We start from the raw sequence: 15,117 nt of genomic DNA, 5'->3' as shown, positions 1-15,117 counted from the left end.
CTTATTCCAAGATATACGTTATACTTAACTTTGATGAATGTGATGATCCGTGACACTCATCATCATTCTCACCTATGAACGCGCGTGACTGACAACCACTTCCGTTCTACTATAGGCCGGGCGCATATCTCTTAGATTCCCTAACAGAATCTTCGTGGTATAAGTTAGATAGATGGCGGCATTCATGAGGATCCGGAAAGTATAAACCTTGTCTATGGTATTCCGAGTAGGATTTTGGGATTGAATGACTGTGACGAGCTTCAAACTCCTGAAGGCTGGGCGTGATGACAAACGCAAAAGAATCAAGGGATTCTATTCCAACCTGATTGAGAACCGACAGATGATTAGCCGTGCTGTGACAGAGCATAAGAACGTTTTCACAGAGAGGATGGGATGTAGCCATTGACAACGGTGATGCCCTACATACAGCTTGCCATGGAAAGGAGTAGGAAGGATTGGATGAATGTAATAAGAAAGTAGAGATTCAAGAGGAGCACAGCATCTCCATACGCCTATCTGAAATTCCCACTATTGATTTACATAAGTATTTCTATCCCTTTTATTTTCTATTTATTATTAATTTTCAAACTCATCATAAACCAATTTAATCTGCCTAACTGAGATTTACAAGGTGACCATAGCTTGCTTCATACCAACAATCTCTGTGGGATCGACCCTTACTCACGTAAGGTATTACTTGGATGACCCAGTACACTTGCTGGTTAAGTTGAACGGAGTTATGATCACACCAGGGATTATTAAGATCCCAATTTATCACACCATGATCTCTTTGGGGTATTTTTGATTTCATACAAATACAAAGAGACCAATTTTGAGGATCACAATTTCGCCCACCAAGTTTTTGGCGCCGTTGCCGGGGATTGTTGAGTTTGAACAACTGACGGTTCATCTTGTTGCTCAGATTAGGTAATTTTCTTTTCAAAAATCTTTTTCAAAATTTTTCTTTTCTTTTTCGCTTTTCTAACCATGTTTTTCGAAAAAAATTAAAATAAAAATACAAAAAATTAGAAAATCATAAAAATAAAAAATATTTTGTGTTTCTTGTTTGAGTCTTGTGTTAATTTTTAAGTTTGATGTCAATTGCATGCTTTTAAAATTTTTCTTGCATTTTTTCAAAAATTCCATGCATTCATAGTGTTCTTCATGATCTTCAAGTTGTTCTTGACAAGTCTTCTTGTTTGATCTTGATGATTTCTTGTTTTGTGTTGTTTGTTGTTTTTCATGTGCATTTTTTGTTTGTTAGAGTCCATACATTAAAGATTTCTAAGTTTGGTGTCTTGCATGTTTTCTTTGCATCAATTTTTTTTTTAAAATTATGTCCTTGATGTTCATCATGATCTTCAAAGTGTTCTTGGTGTTCATCTTGACATTTATAGTGTTCTTGCATGCATTAAGTGTTTTGATCCAAAATTTTCATGTTTTGTGTCATGATTGTGTTTTTCTCTCTCATCTTAAAAATTTTAAAAATAAAAAAATATCTTTTCCTTATTTCCCTCCAAATTTTCGAAATTTTGGGTTGACTTGGTCAAAAATTTTTAAAATTAGTGGTTTCTTACAAGTCAAGTCAAAATTTCAATTTTAAAAATCTTATCTTTTCAAAAATCTTTTTCAAAAATTATATCTTTTTCATTTTTTTTCTATTTTTTGAAAATTTCAAAAATCTTTTTCAAAATATTTTCAAAAACTTTTTCTTATCTTTACATCTAATTTTCGAAAATTAGCTAACAATTAATGTGATTAGTTCAAAAATTTGAAGTTTGTTACTTTCTTGTTAAGAAAGGTTCAATCTTTAAGTTCTAGAATCTTATCTTGTAGTTTCTTGTTAGTTAAGTCATTTTAAAAATTTTAATTCTTTTTATCTTTTATTTTATCTTTTTCAAAAATTTTATCTTTTTCAAAATTTGATTTCAAAATATCTTATCTAACCTCTTATCTTCTTATCTTTTTCAAATTTGATTTTAATATCTTTTTCAATCAACTAACTAACTTTTTGTTTGTTTACTATCTTTTTCAAAACCAACTAACTACTCTTCCCTCTCTAATTTTCGAAAATACTTCTTTTTTTTTCAAAAATTCTTTTTGTTTTAAATTTTAATTTCAATCTTATTTTATCTTTAATTTTCGAAAATCACTAACCTCTTTTTCAAAAATTACTTTCGAAATTCTCCCTCTCTTTTCTTATTCTATTTATTTATCTAATTACTAACACTTCTCTTCACCCCTCTTCACCTAATATCCGAATCCCCTCTTCTACTTTCTTCTCCCCTTTCTTTTTCTACTAATATAAAGGAATCTCTATACTGTGACATAGAGGATTCCTTTTCTTTCTTGTTTTCTTCTCTTTCATATGAGCAGGAACAAGGATAAAGGCACTCTTGTTGAAATTGATCCAGAACCTGAAAGGACTCTGAAGAGAAAACTAAGAGAAGCTAAGTTACAACATTCTAAAGGTAACCTTTCAGAAATATTAGAACAAGAGAAGGAGATGGCAGCCGAAAATAATAATAATGCAAGGAGAATGCTTGGTGACTTCACAAAGCCAATGTCCAAGTTTGATGGAAGAAGCATCTCCATTCCTGCCATTGGAGCCAATAACTTTGAGCTGAAACCTCAGCTAGTTGCTTTAATGTAACAAAACTGCAAGTTTTATGGACTTCCATCTGAAGATCCTTATCAGTTTTTAACTGAGTTCTTGCAAATCTGTGAGACTGTAAAGACGAATGGAGTTGATCCTGAAGTCTACAGACTCATGCTTTTCCCTTTTGCTATAAGAGATAGAGCTAGAATATGGTTGGATTCACAACCCAAGGATAGCCTGGACTCCTGGGATAAGCTGGTCACAGCCTTCTTGGATAAATTCTTTCCTCCTCAGAAGCTGAGCAAGCTGAGAGTGGATGTTCAAACCTTCAAACAAAAAGATGGTGAATCCCTCTATGAAGCTTGGGAAAGATACAAGCAGCTGACCAAAAGATGTCCATCTGACATATTTTCAGAATGGACCATATTAGATATATTCTATTATGGCCTATCTGAATTTTCGAAAATGTCATTGGACCATTCTGCAGGTGGATCTATTCACCTAAAGAAAACGCCTGAAGAGGCTCAATAACTCATTAACATGGTTGTAAACAACCAATTCATGTACACTTCTGAGAGGAATTCCGTGAATAATGGAATACCTCAGAAGAAAGGAGTTCTTGAAATTGATGCTCTGAATGCCATATTGGCTCAGAACAAAGTGTTAACTCAGCAAGTCAACATGATCTCTCAAAGTCTGAATGGATGGCAAAATGCATCCAACAGTACTAAAGAGGCAGCCTCTGAAGAAGCTTATGATCCTGAGAACCCTGCCATGGCAGAGGTTAATTACATGGGAGAACCTTATGGAAACACCTATAACTCATCATGGAGAAATCATCCAAATTTCTCATGGAAGGATCAACAAAAGCCTCAACAAGGCTTTAACAATGGTGGACGTAATAGGATGAGCAATAGCAAGCCATATCCATCATCTTCTCAGCAACAGACAGAGAATTCTGAACAAAATACTTCTAATTTAGCCAATCTAGTCTCTGATCTGTCAAATGCCACTTTCAGTTTCATGAATGAAACAAGATCCTCCATCAGAAATCTGGAGGCACAAGTGGGCCAGCTGAGTAAGAAAGTCATTGAAACTCCTCCCAGTATTCTCCCAAGCAATACAGAAGAGAATCCAAAAGGAGAGTGCAAGGCCATTGATATGATCAATGTGGCCGAATGCACAAGGGAGGAGGAGGACGAAAATCCTAGTGAGGAAGACCTCCTGGGACGTCCCTCAAGCAAGAAGGAGTTTCCTATTAAGGATCCAAAGGAATCTGAGGCTCATACAGAGACCATAGAGATTCCATTAAATCTCCTTCTGCCATTCATGAGCTCTGAAGACTATTCTTCCTCTGAAGAGGATGAAGATGTGACTGGAGAGCAAGTTGCTCAATACTTAGGAGCTATCATGAAGCTGAATGCCAAGTTGTTTGGTAATGAGACTTGGGAAAGTGAACCTCCCTTGCTCATTAATGAACTAGATTCTTGGATTCAGAAAACTCTACCTCAAAAGACACAAGATCTTGGCAAGTTCTTAATACCTTTTACCATAGGCACCATGACCTTTGAAAATGCTCTATGTGATCTAGGGTCAGGGATAAATCTTATGCCACTCTCTGTAATGGAGAAGCTGGGGATCATTGAGGTACAGCCTGCCTTGTTCTCATTACAATTGGCAGACAAGTCATTGAGACAAGCTTATGGAATAGTGGAGGACGTGCTTGTAAAGGTTGAAGGCCTTTACATCCCTGCTGATTTCATAATCTTAGACACTAGGAAGGAAGAGGATGAATGCATCATCCTTGGAAGACCTTTCCTAGCCACAGCAGGAGCTGTGATAGATGTCAATAGAGGTGAATTAGTCCTTCAATTGAATGGGGACTACCTTGTGTTTAAGGCACAAGGCCATCCCTCTGTGACAAAAGAGAGTAAGCATGAAGAGCTTCTCTCAGTTCAGAGTCAAGAAGAGCCTCCACAGTCAAACTCTAAGTTTGGTGTTGTGAGGCCACAACCAAACTCTAAGTTTGGTGTTAAGATCCCATATCCAAACTCTAAGTTTGGTGTTGAGACTATACAACATTGACCTGATCACCTTGTGGCTCCATGAGAAGCCACTGTCAAGCTATTGACATTAAAGAAGCGCTTGTTGGGAGGCAACCCAATTTTATTTATCTAATTTTTATTTTATTGTTATTTTATGTTTTATTAGGTACATGATCATGAGGAGTCACGAAAAAATCATAAAAATTAAAAACAGAATCAAAAACAGCAGAAGAAAAAAATCACACCCTGGAGGAAGCACAGGCTGGCGTTCAACGCCAGTAAGATGCATCTGGCCGGCGTTCAACGCCAGAACAGAGCATCATTCTGGCGCTGAACGCCAGAAACAAGCAACATTCTGGCGCTGAACGCCAGGAATGTGCCTAGAGAAGAAAAACTGGCGCTGAACGCCAGTAACAAGCATGAAACTGGCGTTCAACGCCAGAAACATGCTTTACATGGGCGTTGAACGCCCAGAATGTGCACCAATGGGCGTTTACACACCAGAATGGTGTGCAAAGGCATTTTACATGCCTATTTGGTGCAGGGATGGAATTCCTTGACACCTCAGGATCTGTGGACCCCACAGGATCACCTCAGGATCTGTGGACCCCACAGGATCCCCACCTACTATATTCCCACCTTACCTCCTAATCCTATTTTTGTGATTACCCTTCCCCATGTCACACTTCCCAACACTCTTCACCAATCACCTCAATTTCTCTTCCCAATCACCCCCTTCACCACTCAAATCCATCCACTCTTCCCCATAAACCCCACATACTTTAAAAAATTCAAAAACATTTTCCCACCCATTCCCACCCTAAATGGCCGAATACACACTACCCCCTCTCCCTATGTATACCCTTCCATTCTACTTCATTTTCACACAACACAACCCCCTCTTGGCCGAACCTACATCTCTCCCTCTCTATCATATTCTCTTCTTCTTCTTCTTCTCTTCTTTCTTCTATTGCTCGAGGACGAGCAATATTTTAAGTTTGGTGTGTGGTCAAAGCACAATCTTTTTTGTTTTCCACTACCATCAATGGCACCTAAGGCCGGAGAATCCTCTAGAAAAGGAAAAGGGAAGACAAAAGCTTCCACCTCCGAGTCATGGGAGATGGAAAGATTCATCTCCAAAAGCCATCAAGACCATTTCTATGATGTTGTGGCAAAGAAGAAGGTGATCCCTGAGGTCCCTTTCAAGCTCAAGAAAAATGAGTATCCGGAGATCCGACATGAGATCCGAAGAAGAGGTTGGGAAGTCTTAACCAACCCCATGCAACAAGTTGGAATCTTAATGGTTCAAGAGTTCTATGCCAATGCATGGATCACTAGGAACCATGATCAAAGTATGAACCCGAATCCAAAGAATTATCTCACAATGGTTCGGGGGAAATACTTAGATTTTAGTCCGGAAAATGTGAGGTTGGCGTTTCACTTGCCCATGATGCAAGAAGATGAACGCCCCTACACTAGAAGGGTCAACTTTAATCAAAGGTTGGACCAAGTCCTAATGGACATATGTGTGGAAGGAGCTCAATGGAGAATAGAATCCAAAGGCAAGCCAGTTCAACTAAGAAGACTGGACCTCAAGCCTGTGGCTAGAGGATGGTTGGAGTTCATTCAACGCTCCATCATTCCTACTAGCAACCGATCTGAAGTTACTGTGGATCGGGCCATCATGATTCATAGCATCATGATTGGAGAGGAAGTAGAAGTTCATGAGGTCATCTCCAATGAAATCTACAAAATAGCCGACAAGCCCTCCACCATGGCAAGGCTAGCTTTTCCTCACCTTATTTGCCATCTATGCTACTCAGTTGGAGTTATTATAGAAGGAGACATCTCCATTGAAGAGGATAAGCCCATCACCAAGAAGAGGATGGAGCAAGCAAGAGAGACCCTCCACGGATCTCAAGAGATGCATGAGGAAGCTCATCATCAAGAAATCCCTGAGATGCCTCAAGGGATGCACTTTCCTCCCAACAACTATTGGGAGCAAATCAACACTTCCTTAGAAGATTTGAGCCACAATGTGGAACAATTAAGGGTGTAACATCATGAGCACTCCATCATTCTCCAAGAAATAAGAGAAGATCAAAGGGCAATGAGGGAGGAGCAACAAAGGCAAGGAAGGGACATAGAAGAGCTTAAGGACATTGTTGGTCCTTCAAGAAGAAGACGCCACTAAGGTGGCTTCATTCCTTGTTCTTATTTCTTTCTGTTTTTTGGTTTTTAATGTTGTGTTTATCTATGTTTTGTGTCTCTACTTCATGATCATTAGTATGTAGTAACCATGTCTTAAAGTTATGAATAAAATCCATTAATCCTTCACCTCTCTTAAATGAAAAATATTTTAATTCAAAAGAACAAGAAGTACATGAATTTCGAATTTATCCTTGAATTTAGTTTAATTATATTGATGTGGTGACAATACTTTTTGTTTTCTGAATGAATGCTTGAACAGTGCATATTTTTGATCTTGTTGTTTATGAATGTTAAAATTGTTGGCTCTTGAAAGAATGATGAACAAAGAGAAATGTTATTGATGATCTGAAAAATCATGAAATTGATTCTTGAAGCAAGAAAAAGCAGTGAAAAAAAAAGAGAAGAAAAGCTTGCAAAAAAAAAGAAAAAAATGGCAAAAGAAAAGAAAAAGCAAAAGCAAGCAGAAAATGCCAATAGCCCTTAAAACCAAAAGGCAAGGGTAAAAAGGATCCAAGGCTTTGAGCATCAATGGATAGGAGGGCCCAAGGAAATAAATCCAGGCCTAAGCGGCTAAATCAAGCTGTCCCTAACCATGTGCTTGTGTCATGAAGGTCCAAGTGAAAAGCTTGAGACTGAGTGGTTAAAGTCGTGATCCAAAGCAAAAGAGTGTGCTTAAGAGCTCTGGACACCTCTAACTAGGGACTCTAGCAAAGCTGAGTCACAATCTGAAAAGGTTCACCCAGTCATGTGTCTGTGGCATTTATGTATCCGATGGTAATACTGGAAAACAAAGTGCTTAGGGCCACGGCCAAGACTCATAGGTAGCTGTGTTCAAGAATCAACATACTTAACTAGGAGAATCAATAACACTATCCGAAATTCTGAGTTCCTAGAGAAGCCAATCATTCTAAACTTCAAAGGAAAAAGTGAGATGCCAAAACTGTTCAGAAGCAAAAAGCTACAAGTCCCGCTCATCTAATTATAATTAATATTCATTGATATTTTGGAATTTATAGTATATTCTCTTCTTTTTACCCTAATTGATTTTCAGTTGCTTGGGGACAAGCAACAATTTAAGTTTGGTGTTGTGATGAGCGGATAATTTATACGCTTTTTGGCATTGTTTTTAGGTAGTTTTTAGTAAGTTCAAGCTACTTTTAGGGATGTTTTCATTAGTTTTTATGATAAATTCACATTTCTGGACTTTAGTATGAGTTTGTGTATTTTTCTGTAATTTCAGGTAATTTCTGGCTGAAATTGAGGGACTTGAGCAAAACTCTGAAAAAGGCTGACAAAAGGACTGCTGATGCTGTTGGAATCTGACCTTCCTGCACTCGAAATGGATTTTCTGGAGCTACAGAACTCCAAATGGCGCGCTCTCAACTTATTCGGAAATTGACGACGTAACTTAGCGTTGAACGCCAAGTACATGCTGCTGTCTGGAGTTAAACGCCAGAAACACATCATGATCCGGAGTTGAACGCCCAAAACACGCTATAACTTGGAGTTCAACTCCAAGAAAAGCCTCAGCTCGTGGATAGATCAAGCTCAGCCCAAGCATACACCAAGTGTGCCCCGGAAGTGGATTTATGCATCAATTACTTACTCATGTAAACCCTAGTAGCTAGTCTAGTATAAATAGGATAAGTTACTATTGTATTAGACATCTTTTGACAGTTTAATCTTTTGACAGTTTAATCTTTTGACTATTCGGTCTCTTGATCACTGGTGGGCGAAATTGTGAACTATACTTTTTCACAACTCTCATAATCCCCGGTAATGGCTCCAAAAACGTGGTAGCTCAATACCATGGCATTACACAACTTCGCACAACTAACCAGCAAGTGCACTGGGTCGTCCAAGTAATAAACCTTACGTGAGTAAGGGTTGATCCCACGGAGATTGTTAGTATTGAAGCAAGCTATGGTCATTTTGTAAATCTTAGTCAGGCAAACTCAAATGATAATGATGATGAACGAAAATAACACAAAGGTAAAGATAGAGATACTTATGTAATTCATTGGTGAGAACTTCAGATAAGCGCATGAAGATGCCTTCCCTTCCGTCTCTCTGCTTTCCTACTGCCTTCACCCAATCCTTCCTACTCCTTTCCATGGCAAGCTCGTGTAGGGTTTCACTGTTGTCAGCAGCTACCTCCCATCCTCGCAGTGAAAGCTAATGCACACACTCTGTCACAGTGCTGCCAATCACCGGTGTGGTTCCCTCCCCTACCGAAATAGAATCCAGTGATTCTTTTGCGTCTGTCACTAACGCCCAGTAGGTTACAGGTTTGAAGCACGTCACAGTCATTCAATCATTGAATCCTACTCAGAATACCACAGACAAGGTTTAGACCTTCCGGATTCTCTTGAATGCCGCCATCAGGTCCTGCCTATACCACGAAGATTCCGATTAAAGAATCCAAGAGATATTCACTAGAGCCTTGGTTGCTTGTAGAACAAGAATGGTTGACAGTCACCTTATTCATAGGTGAGAATGATGATGCGTGTCACGGATCATCACATTCATCAAGTTGAAGAACAAGTGATATCTTGGAATGAGAACAAGCGGAATTGAATGGAAGAACAATAGTAATTGCATTAATACTCGAGGTACAGCAGAGCTCCACACCTTAATCTATGGTGTGTAGAAGCTCCACCGTTGAAAATACATAAGCATAAGGTCTAGGCATGGCCGAATGGCCAGCCTCCCAATGATCTAAGAACACAATGTCCAAAGATGATCTAGAGATCTAAAGTGATCAAAAGATATAAAGATCCAAAGATTTCTAATACAATAGCAAAAGGTCCTACTTATAAGAAACTAGTAGCCTAAGGTGTACAGAAATGAGTAAATGACATAAAAATCCTCTTCCGGGCCCACTTGGTGTGTGCTTGGGCTGAGCAATGAAGCAAATTTCGTGTAGAGACTCTTCTTGGAGTTAAACGCCAGCTTTGGTGCCAGTTTGGGCGTTTAACTCCCATTTGGGTGCCAGTTCCAGCGTTTAACGCTGGGATTTCTTGAGGTGACTTTGAACGCCGGTTTGGGCCATCAAATCTTGGGCAAAGTATGGACTATCATATATTGCTGGAAAGCCCAGGATGTCTACTTTCCAACGCCGTTGAGAGCGCGCCAATTGGGCTTCTGTAGCTCCAAAAAATCCACTTCGAGTGCAGGGAGGTCAGAATCCAACAGCATCTGCAGTCCTTTTTGGTCTCTGAATCAGATTTTTGCTCAGGTCCCTCAATTTCAGCCAGAAAATACCTGAAATCACAGAAAAACACACAAACTCATAGTGAAGTCCAGAAAAGTGAATTTTAACTAAAAACTAATAAAAATATACTAAAAACTAACTAGATCATACCAAAAACATACTAAAAACAATGCCAAAAAGTATACAAATTATCCGCTCATCACAACACCAAACTTAAATTGTTGCTTGTCCTCAAGCAACTGAAAATCAAATAAGATAAAAAGAAGAGAATATGCAATGAATTCCAAAAACATCTGTGAAGATCAGTATTAATTAGATGAGCGGGGTTTTTAACTTTTTGCCTCTGAACAGTTTTGGCATCTCAATCTATCCCTTGAAATTCAGAATGGTTGGCTTCTTTAGGAACTCAGAGTCCAGATAGTGTTAATGATTCTCTTAGTAAGGTATGATGATTCTTGAACATAGCTATTTATTGAGTCTTGGCTGTGGCCCAAAGCACTCTGTCTTCCAGTATTACCACCGGATACATACATGCCACAGACACATAATTGGGTGAACCTTTTCAGATTGTGACTCAACTTTGCTAAAGTCCCCAATTAGAGGTGTCCAGGGTTCTTAAGCACACTCTTATTTGCCCTGGATCACAACTCTTATTTCTATATATTTTTTTTTTCGTTTTCTCTCTCTTTTTTTTTCGATTTTTTTTTTTGAATAGCTTTTTCTTGCTTCAAGAATCATTTTTATGATTTTTCAGATCCTCAGTAACATGTCTCCTTTTTTCATCATTCTTTCAAGAGCCAACATTCATGAACCACAAATTCAAGATACATATGCACTGTTTACACATACATTCAGAGAACAAAAATATTACCACCACATCAAAATAATTAAACTATTATAAAATTCAAAATTCATGCAATTCTTTCTTTTATCAATTAGGCACGTTTTTATTGAAGAAAGGTGATGGATTCATAGGACATTCATAACTTTAAGGCATAGACACTAAGACACTAATGATCACAAGATACAAACATGGATAAACACAAGCATAAAATTCGAAAAACAGAAGAATAAAGAACAAGGAAATCAAGGAACGGGTCCACCTTAGTGATGGCGACTCTTTCTTGCTCTTGAAGATCCTATGGAGTGCTTGAGCTCCTCAATATCTCTTCCTTGTCTTTGTTGCTCCTCCCTCATGATTTTTTGATCTTCTCTAATCTCATGAAGGATGATGGAGTGTTCTTGGTGCTCCACCCTTAGTTGTCCCATGTTGGAACTCAACTCTCCTAGGGAGGTGTGTAGTTGCTCCCAATAGTTTTGTGGAGGGAAATTCATCCCTTGAGGAATTTCAGGGATCTCATGATGAGTGGGATCTCTTGTGTACTCCATCCTTTTCTTGGTGATGGGTTTGTCCTCATCAATGGGGATGTCACCCTCTATGTCAACTCCAACTGAATAACAGAGGTGACAAATGAGATGAGGGAAGGCTAACCTTGCCAAGGTGGAGGTCTTGTCCGCCACCTTATAGAGTTCTTGGGCTATAACCTCATGAACCTCTATTTCTTCTCCAATCATGATGCTATGGATCATGATAGCCCGGTCTATGGTAACTTCGGACCGGTTGCTAGTGGGGATGATTGAGCGTTGTATGAACTCTAACCATCCTCTAGCCACGGGCTTGAGGTCATGCCTTCTCAATTGGACCGGCTTTCCTCTTGAATCTTGCTTCCATTGTGCGCCCTCTTCACATATGACTGTGAGGACTTGGTCCAACCTTTGATCAAAGTTGACCCTTCTAGTGTAAGGATGTTCATCTCCTTGCATCATAGGCAAGTTGAACGCCACCCTCACACTCTCCGGACTAAAATCCAAGTATTTCCCCCGAACCATAGTAAGATAATTCTTTGGATTCGGGTTCACACTTTGGTCATGGTTCTTGGTGATCCATGCATCGGCATAGAACTCTTGAACCATCAAGATTCCGACTTGTTGAATGGGGTTGGTAAGAACTTCCCAACCTCTTCTTCGGATCTCATGTCGGATCTCCGGATATTCACCCTTTTTGAGTGAAAAGGGGACCTCGGGGATCACCTTCTTCAAGGCCACAACTTCATAGAAGTGGACTTGATGCACCCTTGAGAGGAATCTATCCATCTCCCATGACTCGGAGGTGGAAGCCTTTGCCTTCCCTTTCCTCTTTCTAGAGGTTTCTCCGGCCTTGGATGCCATAATGGTTATGGAAAAACGAAAAAGCAACGCTTTTACCACACCAAACTTAAAATGTTTGCTCGTCCTCGAGCAAAAGAAGAAAGAAGAGAGTAGAAGAAGAAGAAATGAGGAAGAGGGAGATGGTGGTGAATTCGGCCAAAGAGGGGGAGAAGTGGTGTTTAGGTTGTGTGAAAATGAAGGGTTGAAGAAGGGTATATATAGGAGAGAGGGGGGTAAAGGTTCGGCCATTATGGGTGGGTTTGGGAGGGAAAGTGGTTTGAATTTGAAGGGTGAGGTTGGTGGGGATTTATGAAGGATGGATGTGAGTGGTGAAGAGAAGGGTAGGATTTGATAGGGGAGGGGTTTTTGGGGAAGAGGTGTTGAGATGATTGGTGAATGGGGGAAGAAGAGAGAGAGTGATGGTAGGGTCCTGTGGGGTCCACAGATCCTATAGTGTCAAGGAAAAGGCATCCTTGCACCAAATGGCATCAAAATCCACGTTTTGAGCCATTTCTGGCGTTAAACGCCGGGCTGGTGCCCATTCCTGGCGTTTAACGCCAGGTTCTTGCCCTTTACTGGCGTTTAACGCCAGTCTGGTGCCCCTTTCTGGCGTTAAACGCCCAGATGGGTGCCAGACTGGGCGTTAAACGCCCAACTGCTAGGCTTACTGGCGTTTGAACGCCAGCAGCATCTCCCTCCAGGGTGTGCTGTTTTTCTTCCTGTTTTTCATTTTGTTTTTGCTTTTTTCATTGTTTTTATGACTTCTTATGATCATCAACCTACAAAAAAGATAAAATAACAAAAGAAAATAATTAAGTATAAAACATTGGGTTGCCTCCCAACAAGCGCTTCTTTAATGTCATTAGCTTGACAGAGGACTCTCATGGAGCCTCAGAAGTCCTCAGAACCGTGTTGGACCCTCCCAACACCAAACTTAGAGTTTGAATGTGGGGGTTCAACACCAAACTTAGAGTTTGGTTGTGGCCTCCCAACACCAAACTTAGAGTTTGACTGTGGGGGCTCAGTTTGGCTCTGTTTTGAGAGAAGCTCTTCATGCTTCCTCTCCATGATGACAGAGGGATATCCTTGAGCTTTAAACACCAAGGATTCTTCATTCACCTAAATGATCAACTCTCCTCTATCAACATCAATCACAGCCTTTGCTGTGGCTAGGAAGGGTCTGCCAAGGATGATGGATTCATCCATGCATTTCCCAATCTCTAGGACTATGAAATCAGTAGGAATGTAATGGTCTTCAACTTTAACCAGAACATCCTCTACAAGTCCATAGGCTTGTTTTCTTGAGTTGTCTGCCATCTCTAGTGAGATTTTTGCAGCTTGCACCTCAAAGATCCCTAATTTCTCCATTACAGAGAGGGGCATGAGGTTCACACTTGACCCTAAGTCACACAAGGCCTTCTTGAAGGTCATGGTGCCTATGGTACAAGGTATAGAAAACTTCCCAGGATCCTGCCTCTTTTGAGGCAATTGCTGCCTAGACGAGTTATCCAGTTCTTTGGTGAGCAGAGGGGGTTCATCCTCCCAAGTCTCATTTCCAAATAACTTGTCATTCAGCTTTATGATTGCTCCAAGATATTTAGCAACTTGCTCCTCAGTGACATACTCATCCTCTTCAGAGGAGGAATACTCATCAGAGCTCATGAATGGCAGAAGTAAGTCCAATGGGATCTCTATGGTCTCAGTTTGAGCCTCAGATTCCCAAGGTTCCTCATTGGGGAACTCAGTGGAGGTCAGTGGACGTCCATTGAGGTCTTCCTCAGTGGCGTTCACTGCCTCTTCTTCCTCCCAGAATTCGGCCATATTGATGGCCTTGCACTCTCCTTTTGGATTTTCTTCAGTATTGCTTGGGAGAGTGCTTGGAGGAAGTTCAGTAATTTTCTTGCTCAGCTGACCCACTTGTCCTTCCAAATTCCTAATGGAAGATCTAGTTTCAGTCATGAAACTTTGAGTGGTCTTAATTAGATCAGAGACCATAGTTGCTAAGTCAGAGGTATTCTGCTTAGAACTCTCTGTCTGTTGCTGAGAAGATGATGGGAAAGGCTTGCTATTTGCTAAACCTGTTTCTCCCACCATTATTGTTATTGAAACCTTGTTGAGGTCTCTGTTGATCCTTCCATGAAAGATTTGGATGATTCCTCCATGAAGGGTTGTAGGTGTTTCCATAGGGTTCTCCCATGTAATTCACCTCTTCTATTGAAGGGTTCTCAGGATCATAAGCTTCTTCCCCAGATGAAGCTTCCTTAGTACTGCTTGGTGCATTTTGCATTCCAGACAGACTTTGAGAAATCATATTAACTTGTTGAGTCAATATTTTATTCTGAGCCAAAATGGCATTCAGAGTGTCAATCTCAAGAACTCCTTTCTTCTGACTAGTCCCATTGTTCACAGGATTTCTTTCAGAAGTGTACATGAATTGGTTATTTGCAACCATTTCAATCAGTTCTTGAGCTTCAGTAGGCGTCTTCTTCAGATGAAGAGATCCTCCAGAAGAGCTATCCAAAGACATCTTAGACAGTTCAGAGAGACCATCATAGAAAATACCTATGATGCTCCATTCAGAAAGCATATCAGTGGGACACTTTCTGATCAATTGTTTGTATCTTTCCCAAGCTTCATAGAGGGATTCTCCTTCCTTCTGTCTGAAGGTTTGGACTTCCACTCTAAGCTTACTCAATTTTTGAGGTGGAAAGAACTTTTCCAAGAAGGCATTGACTAGCTTTTCCCAAGAGTCCAGGCTTTCTTTAGGTTGAGAATCCAACCATGTTCTAGCTTTGTCTCTTACAGCAAAAGGGAATAGCATCAGTCTGTAGACCTCAGGG

The 15,117-nt window shown here is 40.0% G+C and overlaps 1 protein-coding gene and 1 non-coding gene across 2 annotated transcripts in view; one reads left to right on the top strand and one right to left on the bottom strand.

Annotated features, from left to right (window-relative positions):
- LOC112801990 (lupeol synthase-like) overlaps window positions 1–15,117 on the bottom strand; it is a 59,846-nt gene that overhangs the window by 23,060 nt on the left and 21,669 nt on the right. The window lies entirely within an intron of this gene.
- LOC112804584 (small nucleolar RNA R71) lies at window positions 14,859–14,966 on the top strand. The gene has a single exon (XR_003203194.1). It is a non-coding gene; the product is annotated as a small nucleolar RNA R71 (small nucleolar RNA).

The sequence above is a fragment of the Arachis hypogaea genome, chromosome 5 (assembly GCF_003086295.3).
Source record: "Arachis hypogaea cultivar Tifrunner chromosome 5, arahy.Tifrunner.gnm2.J5K5, whole genome shotgun sequence".
NCBI classification, from domain to species: domain Eukaryota; kingdom Viridiplantae; phylum Streptophyta; class Magnoliopsida; order Fabales; family Fabaceae; genus Arachis; species Arachis hypogaea.
The sequence above is the reverse complement of the archived record's forward strand: the minus strand, read 5'-3'. Positions and strand labels throughout refer to the sequence as shown.